The sequence below is a fragment of the Cryptomeria japonica genome, chromosome 4 (assembly GCF_030272615.1).
Source record: "Cryptomeria japonica chromosome 4, Sugi_1.0, whole genome shotgun sequence".
NCBI classification, from domain to species: domain Eukaryota; kingdom Viridiplantae; phylum Streptophyta; class Pinopsida; order Cupressales; family Cupressaceae; genus Cryptomeria; species Cryptomeria japonica.
Genome location: NC_081408.1, coordinates 636,213,335 through 636,233,879, shown reverse-complemented (window position 1 = coordinate 636,233,879; position 20,545 = coordinate 636,213,335).

The window sequence follows — 20,545 nt, the reverse complement described above, 5'->3', positions numbered from 1 at the left end:
CATGAAGGTAAAGGTGCTCACTGAATAACACTTGCGAAATGGCGAAACAAAATAAGGCTCAGTGAAAAGGATGGAAGTATTAAGCTAGTGTAAAGGCCGATCAACTCTCATTTGATTTGATGGCCCGCGTTACTTTGCGAAGTAAAGTTGCCAAGAAATTAATTCCTGCAAAATAGAGAAAAGAAAAAATGCATGGGTGTTGTGACCCGTTGGAGCGAAAACTTTGAATTCTTTCATGAATCCAATTCTGAAAGGACGGCCAAGCATGCGGAATCAATGTCGGAATTAAGAGCCTAGCTGCCATATATGATCTTGTATCAATTGAATTGAGATATCATTCTGAAGAGCACTTGTAAAGAAATAGTTGCAGAGCAGACTTCTTCAATTGCAGAGTTAATTCCTTCGAGTACAAGCAGGTTTCTCTATACTCTTATTCAGCCATCTTTCTTTTAATTGTGTATGTTTTACTTAGATTTTAATTTGTCATAGAACAATTGAAAGAAATTGTTGAATCACTTGCCTAATTCTCTAAAAGAGATGGCACCTAAAAGGGAGTTCTCAGGAAAAGTCAATTATCACGAGAGGGCAATTTGTGATGATTTCCTTGAGCAATTGACGTTGTCAACTAATGTGGCTTCCAAAATGAAAGAATTGGTACCAAGAGCTTCTCACCTGAAAATAGGAGAGGGTTTATATGATAAAGGGAATTGGTTAAGAGACCCTCAAGTAGGGATGTGTAGGTTAGGATTATTCAGGTTGGGTTTAGTATGAGAAATTCTCCAGCCTCTCAGAACAGTAGATGGGAATTAGATGTTGGAAAGCTGGTGGTTCTAGGGATTTTCTTTGATGCAGATCTTTTGACTCAGATTGCACATAGCTACGACCTAACTTCAAGAAGTGTAAAGGATATCAGCGGGAAGACCCTCATTGAAATTAACAATGAAGAATTTAGGAATGCCTTTGGGTTAAGTGAATACACTAATTTTCTGGAGCCTATTGATTTTAAATCATTAGCTCAGGTGTATAATGTGCAAATAAATCACTTGAGAAATGGGCCTCTCCAAGAATTCTTTTTGAAGATAGGTGGGTTAACTGTTGTGGGACCTAATACCGAAGAGCCCTTCTCTCTAAATTTGTTTACCCTTAGGGCTAAAGGATTATACTGGTCACTCTACCAAATCCTAGGGGAAGATGCTAAAGCAAGTATGCCCACTCATTATATGTTGATGGTTGCTCAGATTTTGAATCCTTCTATGGCAATAACTTTTGATTATGCTTCTTTCATAACTGATGCTATCCGTAATGGATTAATAGGGATCAGGAATAGGAAAGTAGATAGGCCCTTCAGGTGGTACTCCCTTCTTATGCATTTGTTTTTATTCAAGGGTGGTGACTATTTTGCAAGTGGGATGGACCTTGTAAAAGAAAAGGATGGGGAAAAGATGCCAGTGCAATTATGGAGCACTGTTCTGTCATGGGACAGAGAGGATGCAAGCTTCCCAAGGTTTGATAAATATTTTGCATCAAAAATCAGGACCCTTATCTATTTGGAAAACCCAAGAGTCCCTAAGGTGCTTTGGGAATTCATTATGCCACAAGAGTTTGCAGAGGACATAAAAATTGTCCACAATTGGGGTGATATTCACCTATACCCTATTTCAACAATTTTCAGAATATATGGTTTCACAGGTTCCCCATTTTTTTTACCTTATCAGGTCCCTCTTAAAGTGGGAATTGCAGAGATACTCAGGCAGATTGGTGCTATGCAAGAGGCAGAGTTGACAGGTAGAGGCAAAGGGACAATTTTCCCTACAATTACCATGGCCCACCAATTTGTAATAACCAAAGGAGGTTGGAAATGTTTTGGAGATTTCCTCTAGCCATATCATTTATCAACTGCAGTCTCTCGATGTGTTGGCCCTAAAGATTTCTTCAATGGTATGTTTAGGAAGAGGGTTGTATGCAAGGCCAAACCCCATCAATTTTAGTTCCCTAAGGACCTCATCAGGAATGAATTTGATTTGGATGAAAGAGAGCTGAGAAAGGAAAAGTGGATAGCCTATAAGAAGGCCTTAGACTTGGTGCATCAACTTGACATAAGCTATGACCCTTTGTCAAGCTTTCACCCCTTTATAGAGAAGATGAAGCTTTTAATTCTTAGTTTTGAGGAGGTGATGCAAACACTAAAAGAAAAGAGGGAGGTTGTAATCAAGAATAACCCTGAGAAAGCAAGATTGATCTTGAATAGGTCTGTATCTACTAGGCCAATCCCTCCAGGTAATTATATGCTACACAAGAAGTCTAATTATAATGTACTTATGCCTACTTCAGGTGAGCCCTCTACCTCTAAAGGTAAAAGGAAGATACATGATGTCATTGACATCCCTAGTAGCCTAAAGAAACAAAGAGTGGGAAAAGAGATACAACCTGAAGAACTTGTGTATTCCCCATCACAATCACCTATCCATATAGGAGATGAACAGGAAATAGCCAAGCAATTATTGCAGTTAGGCAATCTAGGGGAAATTGCCTACACCTATGATGAAGTAGAGGAAGGAATGCCAGAAGAGCCCTTAGCTGCTGAAATGAATATCACCACTAGTGAATTCAAAGGCCAAGAATGGGACCCTGAGATCAGGCGAGCCAGTGAAGATTTCTTGGTTGATGACAAGTTCATCACATTAGAAGCATTCATGCAATTTGTATGGATGTAGAGCATTGATAAATACAATGCAAGGTGCGAGAAAAGGAAGGGTGAGCAACCTCATAAAGACCCAACTATATTTGAGGAAGAAATAAAGCAAGAAATGGTTGAAGAATTTAAGACCATCACTCCTCAGCAAGGAAGAGACATGGTGGCGAAGGCTAGGGTACTTATCCTCCCTGAATGGGATAGAGCAGATGCTCTAGTCCTGGAAGCAGTAAGGAAGGAGACTAAAACAATGGAGGGAGTCACTTTCAGTAAAGACAATGCTGCATTAGTTATGTGGTCTATGAAAAGAGATGAAAATAAGAAGAAAAGGGACACCTCAATGTCAAGTTACCCTGGGGGGATGATAGTAAAGATGGTGCAGAGTACTGGGGTAGTGGAAGCTACTAGCACTGTATTAGAAACTGCAAAATTTAGTGTTGCAGTGGCAGAAAGGGAAGCTAAGGAAAAGGTAGATCTCTAGGTTAAATTGGAGACAATTTTGAAAGCCTACACTAATGCTCAAGAAGAGGTAAAGAACAGAGATAACATCATTGCTAAATTGAAGAAGCAACTAACAGGACAATATCATCATGGTGAATCCTCAACACTAATGATTTCCTCTTCTCCTACCAGACCCCCACCTACCAGTCCTATCATTGAGTTCCCACCATCTCTAGCACCTTCTAGCTCTCAAATGATTGAGATTAATCCTCAAGAGTTAGAGAATCTAAAACAAGCCCAAGCCATGTATGCAAAGAAATATGAGGATAGAGTGAAGGCCATTGTTACTAGTTTTGAAGATACCGTGAATGCCTCATTTCTATACAATAATGTAGGTAAAATTTTGGATATATGGAATGAGCTCAGGGGAGACAAGGCCATATTGACACCTATTTTTGACAAATGGAGGCCTAGAGAGCAAGATTTAGAGTTTATGTGTGTATCTTGTGATGAAGCAAAGGCCAATCCTATCATTAGATCCACTTCTGACATCACTAAATATTTAGTACAATTAGCAGCAGGGGTGGATAATGTTGATAGGAAAGTTAATTTGTGCAAAAAGGAATATGCTGATCAAGTTTTTGAGTTGCTCCTAGGAGTTTTTGCTAGCCCAGATCAACTGAAGGACAAGCAAATGTGGCTTAAGGAGATAGAAGCCAAACTGTCAACAAGAATTAAAGGAATTATTGATCTAGATGATGCTTCTTTCTTTGTTATAACAATACAGGAGATAGAGAAAATTAAGGCACATTATAGTTTTCTCAATTCAGAAGTCAACAAAATGAGAAACTCCTGGAAAAGGTTGACCAAAGCTAAGACTAAAGTGATTAATATCTCATGGCTGACCGATGATGTGTATAATGAGTGGACAACAAAATATGCCACTCATGATTTGGAACAGTTGGAGAGAACCCCTAAAAAGGTAGAAGAAGTGACAACCGAACAGCCTATTGAAGAAGCTGTAGAGGCCAAAAAGAACTTGTAACTGTTTTTGTGAAAGGCTTGTAACTTCTTTGTTTTAAAAGAAATGATTGTAACAAACTCTCCTCGAGAAGTCCGAAGCTTTGTGCATCCATGTTGTTATAAATGGATACCAGGACTAGAGGAAGAGGGATCACAAAAGGAATTGTAAGAAAACACTGCAGAAATTTATCTGAGCTTTTCCGAGTCTAATGGGGAATATTCAAAAACTTCTTGTAATATTTCTCTAAATATAATATCAATATACAGACCATCAGTTTTAAGTAAAGCTTTGTGTCATCTTCGAGTGTGCTTACAATTTATTTACTGTTTTCATTCTGAATAATCCAGGGTTATTTTGTTTGAATGGGGTAGCAAGGCTATTTTCAGTAGATGTGTTCGCTGGCTTTTCTCTTTAGAAGGGAAATTAAAGATGCTAGGATCACTCATACTAGTAAATTCTTTGGGAGAAACTTTGAATCTTGATGATCATAGTTTAATTTCTGATGCGTAAATTCTTATAAGTGCTAGGCATGTATAAGGATTAATTGGAACCAAGCCAATGGGATGCATAAAGATATTTTGTTTGAGGAGTATTATCTGAGTTTTAGATGACTTTGTGACCTTGGATAAGGCACTGGTATTGATTGAAGTTGTTTATTGCATGTTTTGTTGATTGAAATACTGAATTTGAGTATAATTTTCATTCCTTTGTTTCAGTTAGTTTCAAGGTGAATAGATCCACTGGTTTTATGGACTGGTTTGCTGTGGATTTATCTTTTGAAAGTGTGAATTCAGTTCATAAAAGTATACCCACCCGGACTCTGAATAAGTCCAAAGTGTAGAAGGTTGAATCAAACCTTGTCATATGTTGTCCTAAGAGTTTCCTTCCCCTTAACATCCCTCTTGCACAGAGTTTGATCATCTTATTATAACGGTGTTGAAGTGAGTCAAATTTTGAAGACAACAAAGTTCATCAAAGTTGTTCCCTATTGGCATTGTTCAACTCAGGGTGATCCCACAATAGTGGGTTACACTTTTTGGTACATACCAATTTTTGCTGAAGTCGTACTTTTTTTAGAAAATATAATGATTTAAGCTTTAAGATGTCCCATTTGAAGTAATTAATTGTGGAGAGTTAGATCAAAGGCTCTTAGATCAGAATCTCTTCGATAGAACCTCTTTACTTCTAAATCATACCTGCAATGGAGTCTCCTTTGCACCTATCAAAATGTTGATAAAAACCTACTTTTACATTAGCTTTTGGGGGGTCAAATGAATTCATTTAGAAGTTTTATTTTTTTTAATATTTAGTCCTTATTATAAGCTTTCCAAATAGTATAATTTTTAATATATTTACATTTTATTTCTTATGAATGTAGGTTTTTCATTGAACATTAAGGATTGTGTTTCACACATGTGGAAAATTTGAAAAATAGAGAAAAAAATTATAAAAAATATCGTTTCCCTAGGTATTTATATCTTTATTTCAACACAAAAAGAATAAGTTAAATCAAATGCATACAAATAAGTTATGCATTATGGAATAGACATTTGTCCAAATTACAATTACTTTCTCTTCAAAAATTAGCTAAAAATATATATGTAACAAATAATTATGAAAAAATATTTATTCACTATATATTGGTGTGACAATTGTATATTTCTAAAATTAGAATTTCCTTCTTCTATAAAAAATGTTATTCATTACAAAATAAAGTTACTTCTGAAAAAAGTTGATTACTGTAAATATTGAGTTATTACAAGTTACATAACAATATGGACAATTCATTTTTAATTATTTTAAAAAATATATATTTAGAATCTATATGCGAAATCTCACAAATTATTAGTTTACTTCATCTTCAAATTCTTAATGGTTTAGTTGCAATAGGTTCTATAAAGTAAATATTTGATGCAAAATGCTGATTTCAGTGTCAATGTTGACCAAAAAGTCTAACCCAGTATTATGGGATCACCCACAAGTCTCTCTAATCAATTTATCTTTATTTATGTATTTTAAGTATTGTTTGAGAGTATTCCCAATGATAAGGCTCATAATTGTGATGGCTTCCCTTGTAAATTTTGAAAAGGCCCTTGAGGATTGTCTCAATAATGACTTACATAATGTATATCTTGAAGATTTTCATTCCAAATCATTAGGAAAATTTATTATTAATTGGCATATAAAATTCAAACCTAAATTTGGAGATTAGAAGGATAACTTTAATTGGAGGATGATCACCTTGCTTAATATCCCCTATAAGATTAACACCAAAGTATTGGCTCTAAAGTTGCACCATATTCTTCCTCAAATTATGAGGCCTAAGAAAATTAGTTTAATCAAATATATATATTTTAGATAGTATATTTTAGTTTGGGAAGACATACAATAGGTGAGACCTACTCCCATTAGAACACTCTATTCATCAAAATTTAATTTTGTAAGTCCTACAACCACATTGAATTGTGTTTAATTTTGTCCATATCACAAACTCTAGGATTGAAGAATCAAATCATTCAATTATTTATGAAACTAATTAAAAATACATCTGATTCATGTTACCATTAGTGGTCAACAATCCTATATATTTTATATTTGTAGGTCCATTTGACAAGGTCATATTTCAACTCCAATTCATCAGGTGCTTTTGATTGAAGGGTTTGGTTAGCTTTTGGCTCATCCTATTTCTCAAGGACTAGATAAATGTGTTTCTCCACCCAACTCATCAACTTAACTTATTAATAGATATTTTGAAGATGATTCATTGTCCACTATTTTATTAAAATAAAAATATCAAATATGCTATGCATTAACTACATATTTTTTGTAAGTCCTCTAGGTCTACCATTTAATAGTATAATAGTCAATTTTATAAATACTCCTTCCTTTGCATGTCTTCTTAGCATAGCTCATATGGTTGGAGAAGGAATTGTCGTGTACACATTTTATTTTTTTTTCATATTCCTTTCACATTCTAAGCATCCCATAAATATTTTTGGTAAGTTATATAAGTAAAAATTATAAATAAATTGGTTTATGAGGTCACAAAACATCTCTTTCTAACAAGGAAATACTAGTAATTTACTAAGAGTCTTGCAACCATTAAATTTTATTCTTTGTCATGTTGGGTTAATTCTAAGGATTCCTATACAAGCCTCAAAGAAAATATTCATTATTTTCTTTTGGAATCATTAGACTATTAGGATTCCCAAAGATACTGAGAGGGGGGGGAAATAGTATCTAACCAGTTATAGAATTTACTTGATTTAAAACATGTAAAGCATATCAATATAGTATACCTGTAAACCAAAAATAATGCAGTAAACAAAGATAACAACAACCACATGAAAAGCACACCATAACACAGTAGTTTAATGAGGAAACCCGGTGTGGGAAAAACCTCGGTGGGATTTGTGACCCACAATAATCGCTTACTGGCCAATAAGTGAATATTACTCTTACAATAGGGGCTTGCACATGCAGGAAGGCCAGTTGCCTAGAGCTCACTGGTCAACTACAAAATAAGAAGTCACACTGACTTAAAAAATGGATTATACAAATCCAATGACTTGTACTACTTTAAAATAGCATCTGCTATGCCAGATCCAGTACCAGTTTTCACTCTGCTTCATACATAAACCCTTAACGTATAATTCGCATATTAGGTCTATCTTATTTCGCCTATCACATTATTACAAAATGTTCTACAATGATCTCATACATATATGAGTCATATTACAACTTGCCATTTTGGCTTACAATGATTTTACAATTAATTACAAAATACATTATAAAAAAATTCTTGTCGGCCAGGGTGCCAGTATCCTTCCTTTGTCGGTGTTTTGTGTGTCGGTGTAGAGTTTTTCGTTGCCGGTGCTGATATATTGTCTTGCCAATATCATATGATTGCAAAGTTGCCATCAATGAAAAAACCTTCAATCACCTACAATTTCTCATTGGAGTGTGCTTTTGCCAACAATCTCCCCCTTTGGCATTCATGGCAACACTCATGAGAAAAATCCAAAAAGTGTCATCAAAAAGTGTCATCCAAAAATGAGTCTGCTAGAATTGCCTTACCAAAAAAAATATGAGCTCCCCCTGAGCTGATGAGCCATTTGCTGATCATTTTTCTCATAGCCTCTACTATGTTAGGAATCCCACAGATACTAAGAGGGGGGGGTGAATCAGTATCTAACCGGTGAATAGAATTTCTTAACTTAAAACAAGCAGAACATATTATAACAGTGTACCGGTATGCAAGAAATAATGCAATAAACATAATCAAGAACATCCACATGAAAAGCACACTATAACACAAGGATTTAATGAGGAAACCTGGTGTGGGAAAAACCTCGGTGGGATTTGTGACCCACAATATTTACTCATTGGCCATTAAGAGAATATTACTTACAATAGGGGCCTGCACATACAGGAAGGCCAATTGCCTAGAGCTCACTTCTCAATGGGAAGTCTCACTGACTTACAATGAGGATTATACAAATCCAATATCTTGTACCGCTTTACAATAGCATCTATAATGCCCGATCTAGTACTGATTGCTGCTCTGCTTCTTACATAAACCCTTAGCCTATATTTCACATAATAGGTCTGCCTAATATTTTTCCTTATCACTTACATCTCTCATACTAAATGTCTACAATGATCTCTTTTATATATAAGAGTCATTTTACAATTTTCCAAGTCGACTTACAAGTTTTTACAACAATAAAAAAAATATAATATAACAAAATCTTGTCGGCCTCTGTGCCAGTATACTTCCATTCTTCTGTGTTGGTGCCGGTGTCCTGAGTGCTGGTGTAGAGTGTGATCTACTGATGCTAGTATAATGCCTTTTCTGGTGCCATAGGATTGCAAGGTTGCCATCAATGACAAAACCTTCAATCACATACAATGTCTCATTAGAGTGTGGATATGCCAACAATCTCCCCCTTTGGCATTGATTGTATTTGGCTTTCAATAGTTACAAACCTTTCCTTACAACTGCCTCAACCTTCTTCACTCTTTTCTTTGATTGTATTTGGCTTTCAATAGTTTCTGCACTACCAAGTATTTCTTCCTTAGGTTCTCTGGAGGCTTCTATAAGTGCTTTAGCATATGTTTTAATTATATGATCATCTGTTTCATAGCCCATCTCGATTACCCAAACTGTCCTAGGGAAAACTTCTTCCATCTAGATTTCATCCTCCTTCTTGATTACAAAGCATATTTCATCTTTGTATTTGTCAACAATCTTTTGTGATAACCTAATTCTTTTCTTCATTTTGGCCTTTAATTCTTGAAAGAAGTCATGAATATTGTTTTCCTTGTCTTCTCCCATGTTATTGAATAGTTCTGTTAACTATTTACTTACTGGTATATCATATCCAAGTTCTTTGTAGCCTATACCGGGAACCTATTTGGTTATATGTAGCATCAGACATACTAATAGATTTCCAAACCTAAAAGTTCCTTTCTTGTCCTTCTTAATCTTTCCAAGGTTGTTAATTAATTCATCCTTTAACCACTCACATATATCAATCTTTGCATTATCTATGACCATATCATAAGCACTCTTAATGCATAAAGTTGAAACTGAATTGAGTCTATTTGGATGAATAGCTTTATACCCTAATATCATGCTGATAAATCTCACATTAATGTCTGTTACATCATTAACTCTTAGGGACCTCTTGTCGAATGTTGCACTAGTTAGGTTTGTAAGTAGGTCATTGGATACCTTCTTGGTTTTATCTGGCCTTTTACCGGTGGTCGATAACCCCGTGACAACTTTCACAACTTCCTTAGTCATTTTGTGGATTGCATCTAACTAGAACAATTCACCATGTACCCTGCTTAAGACTATCCCAATCACATCTTTGGGGAATTCAGGAATGCTAAGGATCTCTGTAAATCCTAGGGTTTCAATGATCTTGTGTTCTTCTTTTATATTGTCGGATCTATCACATATCATAGTTTTAAACATGTTTTTAATCTCTTCATCTCCTAGTTCCTCAATGTTGTAGTGGATGTACATTCTGGGGTCTTCAGCATAGACAACTCCCTTAGGAATTTGAGAAAAAGCACCTAAGGTATCATCTTTCTTTGTTACCTCATGAACTAACTGAAATACGGGCCTAGGTCTATTTATAACTTCAACAATAGTAGGGTTTGCTATATATCCAATTGCAGAGGTGGATGCCATGATAAAATACCTTTTATTGCCTTTAGGATGGATGATTTCTTGGAGTGTTCTTGCTTCTTGCTCAAAATGCCTTAGCTCGGAATCTTCATGCTCTTCGTAGGTTTGAAATCTCAGTGACATGAAATGGATCCAAAACCTCAATTTTATAGTGTCCTTTTGCCATCTACCACATTAAATGCATGCCGGTTTAGTGTTCACTTAACATTGTCTTCCGGTAAGAAGTAATTTCCAACTTCTTATCTCTAACCGAGGGAATAATAGCATATGTGTCATTACATTGCCAAACCCTCAAGGAAACTTTCTTCAATTAGATGAAGAACTTCCTGTTGGTGGAGCACTGCTCTGTCCTGCCGGTGAAGCATCACTCTATCCTGCCGGTGAAGCATCACTCTGTCCTTCCGGTGGAGGAGTATTCCCAATATTTAGATCAACTTTTCTAATCCATTGTTTTGAGAGTTCTTTCTTAACCTCTTCAACTTTTTCTTTACCTTTCAAGCTAGAACTTTTATTGTCTACCAGTGTTCCTTTACTTCTACAGAATTTAGCAATATGCCCAATCTTGTTACATGCATAACAAGTTACATTATTCTTCTGAATAGCTTTCCCATAACCTATGCCAGTTTGTGTTCTGCATTGATTAGATAAATGTCCAAATATTCCACAAACATAACATCTCACATTCATTCTGCAGTTTTCAGAGTTGTGACCAACTTTGTTGCATTTAGAACATTGGTCGGTGGATGTGTTGATATTTTGATAGTTTATAGATCTACATTCATTTGCTCTATGACCATACTTATTATAGTTAAAGCATTTTCCATTGAATTTATAAGTATTAGGTTGTCTTACTGGTTTGTTGTGATCCTAAGTATTTGTAGTACCAGAGCTTTCACCAGCTTGGAAGCCAATTCTAGAAGTGTTACCTTTAGGTTTTTGATTCTTCAGCAAGGTGCCAAGTTCCTCTGAGATTTTCTTGAATTTTTCTTTGTGTTGATTTGCAGTTTCTAGTTCTCTTTCTAAGACTTCTTTTTGTCTCATCAGTTCATTTGAGTCATGCTGAGTATGCATCAAATCTGTCTTCAACATGTCATTGTCATAGCTAAGTCTTGTGTTCTCATTTGTTGCATCACTTAGTCTTCTGGTCAATTCTTCTTCATTCTTCTTCCTATCCTCAATCTCTTTGCAAAATCTCTTAGTCATATCCTGCATCTCATTCTTTGTTGTCATGTTCTCTTGTTTCAGCTTGCTTATCATATCGTTAAGTGATTCCTTTTCATCATTCTCATTTTGCAATTTTTCACAAAGTTCTCTTCTCTTATTTCTTGCAACAGTAATATTCTCTTGAAGTGCTTGAATGATATCCTTAGTTGCCCTTAAATCATCTTCTAGTTTGATATTTTTCAATTTCTCTGCATCATAGTCTGAAAGAGCTCCTTCAAGTTGCTTCATCAGATTTTCCATCTTTACCGGTGTCAAGATCTTCCTCAAGCTGTTAGGCTTCTGAAAATAGAGGACCATGCTCTGATACCAATTGTTAGGAATCCCACAGATACTGAGAGGGGGGGGTGAATTAGTATCTAACCGGTGAATAGAATTTCTTAACTGAAAACATGCAGAACATATTATAACAGTGTACTGGTATGCAAGAAATAATGTTATAAATAGAATCAAGAACATCCACATGAAAAGAACACCATAACACAAGGATTTAACAAGGAAACCCGGTGTGGGAAAAACCTTGGTGGGATTTGTGACCCACAATATTCACTCACTGGCCAATAAGAGAATATTACTTTCAATAAGGGCCTACACATGCAGGAAGGCCAACTGCCTAGAGCTCACTGCTCAATGGGAAGTCTCACTGACTTACAATGAGGATTATACAAAACCAATATCTTGTACTACTTTACAATAGCATCTATAATGCCTGATCTAGTACCAGTTGCTACTCTGCTTCTTACATAAACCCTTAGCCCATATTTCGCATAATAGGTCTGCCTAATATTTTTCCCTATCGCTTACATCTCTCATACCAAATGTCTACAATGATCTCTTTTATATATAAGATTCATTTTACAATTTGCCAAGTTGGCTTACAAGTTTTTACAATAATAAACAAAATATAATATAACAAAATCCTGTTGGCCTCTATGTTGGTATACTTCCTTTCTTCTTTGTTGGCGCCGGTGTCCTGAGTGCCAGTGTAGAGTGTGATTTGCTGATGCCGGTATAATGCTTTTGCTGGTGCCATAGGATTGCAAGGTTGCCATCAATGAAAAAACCTTCAATCACATACAATGTCTCATTGGAGTGTGCATATGCCAACATACTCCCCCTTTGACATCAATGAAAAAGCTTGTCATTCGTTGTCAGTGGAGTCTTGCCTGGTTTCTTGTAACTAGTGGGTTACACTCTGAAAAATATTTGGCAAAGTTGAATTTATGTCGTTGCTGAATGTTTTACTGTCTTTTATAGCCTCATGGGTTCTCTGCACTGTACCGATTAGTATGTGCATTTTCTCTTCCGGTGTCTTTAGTCTAGGAACCAGAGCCTTAGATATTTCTTTTCTCAATTCTAATCTTGGACCAAGTCAGCATTTTAAGTCCTTTTCTTTGTCCTTTATTCTTTGTTTTTCATTTTCCAATTTCCTGATTTTCTCTTCTTCATTTGCAATTTTCTTTTCTAATTCCAAAAATGAATCTGATTTCCCAATCAGATTGTCAGCAATATTGTTAATCTTATCCTATATCTTTCTGATTTCTTTGTCTAGATCTTCTATTAATACATCCATTTTGCATGTATCCCTGTATAGTTTGTTGAATTCAAGAATGATTTCATTGAGTTTTGGTAAAAGAGTGTCCATCTCTCCCTTGTTCTTCTTAACTATATCCTCAAAGAATTTTTCTTTTTCCTTTATCAATCTCTCCTTAAATGTATCCTCATTTATTTTGTCCAGTGTTATTAGGTTATCGGTTATATACTTAGACAATGTGTCTAATTGGTTCAAAGAATCTTTATTATCTATGTTACACTTTGGAGCTATCATCTTCAAAATTGGTATGGTGTCATCAATAGCCTATGCTAGTGCATTACAATATGTTATTTTCTTAATTGAATCTAGCAATACCTTTGTCACTTTTGTTGGTCTGAATTCAGACATGGAGGTTCTGGATGTTTTTCCAACTGACTTTACAATTTGTAATCTGTCGGTGGTGATAATAGCATTGCTTTCCTCTTTTATTGGAGGATGAGTTTGTGTCTCCATTTCAGCTACCAAAGGTTTAGTTTTTTCAGTTGTAGCTGGTGGCACTGTCTCTGAATGTACTTGTGAATGAACCTATTGTTCTTCTTGTTTCTTTGTGCTCTCAACTAATGGTTTCTCTGATGGTGCCTCTGATGATTTTTCAGTGGTATCCACTACCAATTTTTCTGCTTGTGATTCTGTATTTTCTACCGGTTTCTGTATGCTTACCCTTGAAATGTTTTCAATCTGTTGCTCAATATCAGTGCCATCATTTTTTCTTGTATCTGTTGTCTATTCAGTTTGTTGTTCACTCCTAATTTCAATGTCTCCAATTGTATCTTTAACATTTGTCTTAGTTGTTGTGTCTTCTACTAGTGGCTCAGTTGCCACATCCCTTTTCTAACTTGTTTCCTTATCAACCACAATGTTGACTTCCCATGTGTCGATATTCATTGTATATAATACCTCAGAATCAGGATTTGTGTCCTCATGTGTTGTCTTCATACTCTCTATTGCCAGTTGATTTTCAGTAGTGTCTACTGGTGGAGTATCTAAAGGCAGTGGGAGTAAGTTATCTGTTATCTTTATACTAGGAGGTCCACCAACCTTGCCTTTTCCTTTGTCCCTATCCTTTTGATATACCTTGAAGGTTTTAGGTTTTAGGTTTTTGATATTCTTCCTATTTTTCTTTTTCTACCAGGAATATATCCCATGCATCTGTTGTTTCCTTAGTTCTCTAGTTCACTCTCCTTGCCATTAGTGCTACATGCCAGTGAGCAGTTGAAAATACTGACTAGTTAGCCTCAGAGATCAATTGATCTATCTCATCAGGTGAGTTAACAGGATGTACAACAAGTAATTTTTCAATTTTAATTTTCTTATCAAGCTCAATAATAGCTACTCTTCTGGCTTCTAGTCTATTGTACAGATCTATCGGTATTTCATCAACAACTTGCATCAAAAATTTCTTGAAAATATCTAAGTGTAACATTACACTGTTGTCCACTTTCTCCTTGTCATCAGTGGATAGTGTGTTATACAGTTTGCTGATATTCTTCAACTTGCCATCCTTAGTAATTTCATCCAGTAATTTATTAATAGGAGCTATAGATTGATTTGACTTCTTCTTAGGAGTCAACTTCTTTTTCTTTGGAGTTAATATCTTTGCTAGGGGCCTTACTGCCTATTTCTTCTGTCTTTTTGGTGTAGGAGAAGGTGCCGATGAAGGTTTTCTCTTCCTCTCAACTCTCTTGAATATTGCAGGTATGTCACTTTCTAAAGAAGTTCCAATCGGTGAAAGGTGTGTTACCAGTTGGATTGCCTCTAATTCACCTTCAGTTATACCGGTTTGCTTTAGCACATCTTCTTTAATAGCTTTTGCCTATTGGGTTCCTTTTCTAACAGTTGCCTCAACCTTTTTAACTCTTTTCTTTGATTGAATTTGACTTTCTATAGTTTCAGCATTGCCAAATACTTCTTCTTCAGGTTCCTTAGGAGCTTCTAGGAGGGCTTTTGCATAGGTTTCTATTATGTTGTCATCAGTCTCATACCCCATTTCAGTGACCTAGATGGTTCTAGGAACAACTGGCTCCATCCAAACATCATCTTTCTTTATTACAAAACAAATTTCCTTTTGGTACTTGTCCACAATAGCTTGTGATAACCTTACTCTTGTTTTCATTCAAGCTTTCAATGCTTGAAAATACTCATTTAAGTTATTTTCCCTATTCTCTCCCATATTGTTCAGTAATACTGATAGTTGTTTTCCTACCAGTATATCATACCCAAAATCTTTGGTGCCAATACCAGGTACTTGTTTGGTTATATATAGCATCAGACAAACAAGTAGGTTTCCAAATCTGAATGTTCCTTTCTTTTCCCTTTTGATCTTTGCTAATTTCTCTATTAGTTCATCTTTAAGCCATTCACATATGTCTATCCTTGCATTATCATTTACCATATCATAGACACTCTTAATACATAGGCTAGAAACTGAGTTTAACCTATTTGCATGTGTAGTCTTGTAACCTAAGATCATACTGATAAATCTGATATTTGTATCCTTTACATCATTTACCCTTAGTGATCTCTTATCAAATGTTGCACCAGTTAGGGTTGTCAGTAGATCATTTGAGACCTTCTTAGTTTTGCCAGGTCTATTGTCGGTGGAGGGTAACCTTGTCACAACCTTTACTACTTCTTTAGTGATTTTATGAACTAAGTCCAACCATAAAAATTCACCATGTACTCTAATTTATAATATCCTTATGATATTCTTGGGGAAATCTAGGATACTGAGAATTTCAGTGAAACCTAGGGTTTCTATTATCTTATGTTCAGGTTTGACATTTTGGGATTCATCACAAATCACAGATTCATACGTATTCTTAATTTTCTCATCACCTAGCTCATCAATATGACAGTGTATATACATTCTAGGGTCTTCAACATATACTACCCCTTTAGGTATTTGAGAAAATTCACCTAAACTATCACCTTTCTTCACAATTTTAGGAACTAGCTGGAATATGGGTCTAGGGCATTTAATAACTTCAACAACAGTAGGGTTTGCAATAAATTCAGGAGTAGATGAAGATGCCATAGCTATAAATACCTTAATCTACCTTAGGGATGAAAGATTTGATAGATTGCTTTGCTTCTTTGCTTGGAATGCCTTTGCTCAAGATTTTTGCACTCTCGAAGATTTGAATGCTTGGTGAAATGAAAATGGAGCCAAAATACATGTTTTATAATGTTATTTTCTTCACCCGCCACATTTAATGCTTGCTAGTTAAGTCACAACTTAACTTATCTGTCGGTAAAGAAGTAATCTCAACTTCTCACCATCAACAGAGGGAATAATAGCATGTTTTACATTCAATTGCTAAACCCTCAAAAGGCTTTTCCTTCAATTAGATGAAGAGTCTCCTGTCGGTAGAGTGTTACTCTGTTCTGCCGGTGGAGGAGTATTCCCATCAACATTCTGTTCTGATTTTCTGATCCATTGTTTTGAGAATTCTTGCTTTACCTCTTCAACCTTTTCTTTACCTTTCAAGCTAGGACCTTTGTTATTTGCCGGTGAGGACTTGCTTCTACAAAATTTAGCAATGTGTCCAATCTTGTTACAGGCATAACAAGTCACATTGTTTTTCTGAATTGCTTTCCCATATCCTATGCCGGTTTGTGTTCTGCATTGATTAGATAAGTGTCCAAATCTTCCACAAACATAACATCTTACATTCATTCTGCAATTCTCTTAATTATGAAAAACTTTGTTGCATTTGGAACATTGACCGGTGGGTGTAATGGTGTTTTGATAGTTTCTAGATCTACATTGATTTGCTCTATGACCATACTTGTTACAGTTAAAGCATTTTCCATTAAATTTATAAGCAATTGGTTGTCTTACCGGTTTGTTATGATCATGCGTGTTTGTAGTACCAGAGCTTTCACCAGATTCAAAGCCAAGGCCATTAGTGTCACCATTAGGTTTCTGATTCTTCAACATGTCACCAAGTTCTTCTGAGCTTTTCTGGAATTTCTCCTTGTGTTGATTTGCAGTAGCCAGTTCTCTTTCCAAGATTTCTTTCTGTATCATAAGTTCATTTGAGTCATATTGTGTGTGCATCAGATCTGTTTTCAACATATCATTTTCATAACTAAGTCTAGTGTTTTTCGTTTGTAGCATCATTCAGTCTTCTAGTCAGATCTTCTTCATTTTTCTTCCTATCTTCAATTTCTTTGCAAAATCTCATAGTCATATCCTGCATCTCATTATGTGTTGTACTTATCTCTTGTCTTAGTTTGTTTACCAGATTATTAAGAGTTTCCTTTTCATCTCCTTCTTTCTGCATCTTCTCACAAAGTTCTCTTCTTTTATTCCTTGCTATAGTGTAAATCTCTTGAAGTGCTTCAATGATATCCTGAGTAGCTTTTAGATCATCTTCAAGTTTGATGTTCTTCAATTTTTCTGTATCATAGTCCGAAAGAGTTGTCTTCAATTGTTTCTTCAAGTTATCCATCTCTACCAATTGCAAGATCTTCCTCAAGCTGTTATGCTTCTCAAAATAGAGGACTAGGCTCTGATACCAATTGTTAGGATTCCCAAAGATACTGAGAGGGGGGGGGGGGGGTGAATCAGTATCTAACCGGTTATAGAATTTACTTGATTTAAAACATGTAAAGCATATCAATATAGTATACTAGTAAACCAAAAATAATGCAGTAAACAAAGATAACAACAACCAAATGAAAATCACACCATAACACAGTAGTTCAACGAGGAAACCCGGTGTGGGAAAAACAGCAGTGGGATTTGTGACCCAAAATATTCACTTACTAGCCAATAAGTGAATATTACTCTTACAATAGGGGCCTGCACATGCAGGAAGGCCAAGTGCCTAGAGCTCACTGCTTAACTACAAAATAAGAAGTCACACTGACTTACAAAATGGATTATACAAATCCAATATCTTGTATTGCTTTAAAATAGCATCTACTGTGCCAGATCCAGTACTAGTTTTAGCTTTGCTTCATGTATAAACCCTTAACCTATAATTTGCATATTAGGTCTATCTTATTTCACCTATCACATTATTACAAAATGTTCTACAATGATCTTATACATATGTGAGTCATATTACAACTTGCCATGTCGGCTTACAATGATTTTACAATTAATTACAAAATACATTATAAAAGAAATTCCTGTCAGCCAGGGTGCCGATATCCTTCCTTTGCCGGTGTAGAGTTTGTCATTATTGGTGCTGATATATTGTCTTGCTGGTATCATATGATTGCAAGGTTTCCATCAATGACAAAAACCTTCAATCACCTACAATTTCTCATTGGAGTGTGTCAGTTTATTATTTGTCATGTTGGGTTAATTCTAAGGATTCCTATACAAGCCTCCAAAAAAATATTTATTATTTTCTTTTGGAATCATTAGACAAGATAATCAATTTCATTAGGTGGCTTGGGAATTTCATTTCCTTTCCTAGGATTTTAGAGGATTCAAGTTACTACCCATCTAGTTTATAGTTTTGTTATTGAAGTGATAACTAGATCATTTGTATGCTTCAAGATAGAAAATTTTAAAAAATACTAGTGTAACATTGTAGCTATTTTTTCCATCTACTCTTGGTAGCTTACCTGAAAGGCAAATATGCTTCATATGCTTCTATAGCATCGTAAATTGTACACCTTTACTAGTATGTCCAATTTTACACTCTCCTAGCACCTATTTTAGTCTTTCCCTTTCCTCTATGCATTATAGGACCTATATTGATTTAAATTAATATTATGGCCATTATTCAACTTTACTACATCACCACACTCTTATTTGGGCCCTTAATTCTAAGCATGCCCTTTATTATTTTAATAAATATTTAATCCTAATTTTGCCCTAATTTAAAATCTCAAAGCATATTTCGCATATCTACACATCTTAATTTGTGCCACCATGTTGGATTTAGCATTATAATCACACTATCTCGCATCCCTAGAAAATCAAGAAAAAGTTGGTCGAACCAAGTAGTATACTACCTAGTCCTGAACTTTTTTCCCAATTTTTGGGAGCTTAATTAGGTGGTCTTACCCTATTCAAATCTATCTCCGTGCAAAAATATATCAATCAGAAGTCAACCTATAGGTGATTTTAATTATAAAATACCTATGTAAGGCATCTCTCCCAATTCATTTTCATTATTTAATCTTATGCTAATGTTACCATCAATTCAAGAGCAATTCTTCTTCCTTGAGAGAAAATCAAATTCAAAGAGTAGCAAATTACATCAAGGCATTGTCATATTATGTTTGAATTATGATTTTATGTTATTTATCATGTTATTGCATCAAAAAATGGAGGACTTATGCTAAGAACACTGCATCACCTATTGAATGTATAATCATCTACATTCAAACATTTTAGCCTTGCCCTCAAAAGCCAAGCTTTTCTAATTCAGCTCAAGTTCAATTTATATTTCAATTAGTGTTAATTCCAAACTCTGTGTTTGACCTATGGAAAACCCCTATCCACAACCCCCTTTATTTCCTCTTGTGTCTAGCTACAGGTACTCAATTGAGACGAGAAGACTAGAACAAAATTAGGAGCCAAAAACAGAGTAGCCAACCAAATTACAACAAAAAGTTTCTAGACCAAGGTGCTTTAGGGTGCCATGGTCTAGGACTAGGGTGTTTTTTAGCACCATTTTCCTCCCAGAACAATCTCAAATTTGATAAGTATCTCTTAGACTACATCAAGATTCTGACTTTCAAAACCAAGGCACAGGGTGCCCTAGTCTCGACAACCAGGTCCAGTCAGTTCAGCTGTAAATTTCAGTTATAGGTGCACATTTAGATTTTCCTTCAATTTTAATATCTATTGTGAGGTTGTCATTTCATTAGTAGCTAGCATAAATAGTCCAATTTGTTAATTCACGCATTGACCTACTTACCCTAGTTTTGTCATTCAATTTACATCTTTTTAGTTATATTTTCAACTCAAATAAAAGGGAACATGACCTCAATCAGCATTAAACCTTCTTATTAATATAATTTAGCTTGGATGTATTGAGTTGATCCTCCTTTTAATGTGATGCATGTGAAAGTTAGATCATTTCCTAGTTTACAAAGCATAACTTGTGAAACTCTAATTTTCCATCCATTACACCTTCTTATCATAAAATTATTTCTGTACATTTAAGGGAATCTTTTGATAAAAATTATTTGGACAACTTGAGAAGATAAAATACCCTCATTCTACTAGAATGATCCTAGTTTTTCCATTTAGTTTCATTCAATTAGTAGAACATTTGGTTGTCCCATATATTTTAAGAGATTAAATTGTTGGCAATTGACACTCAATTGGCTGGTTTCACTATGTTTTCATTGATGGCAACATGGTATCTTGTTTCAGCTTCATGTTTTAGTTCAATTGTGTAC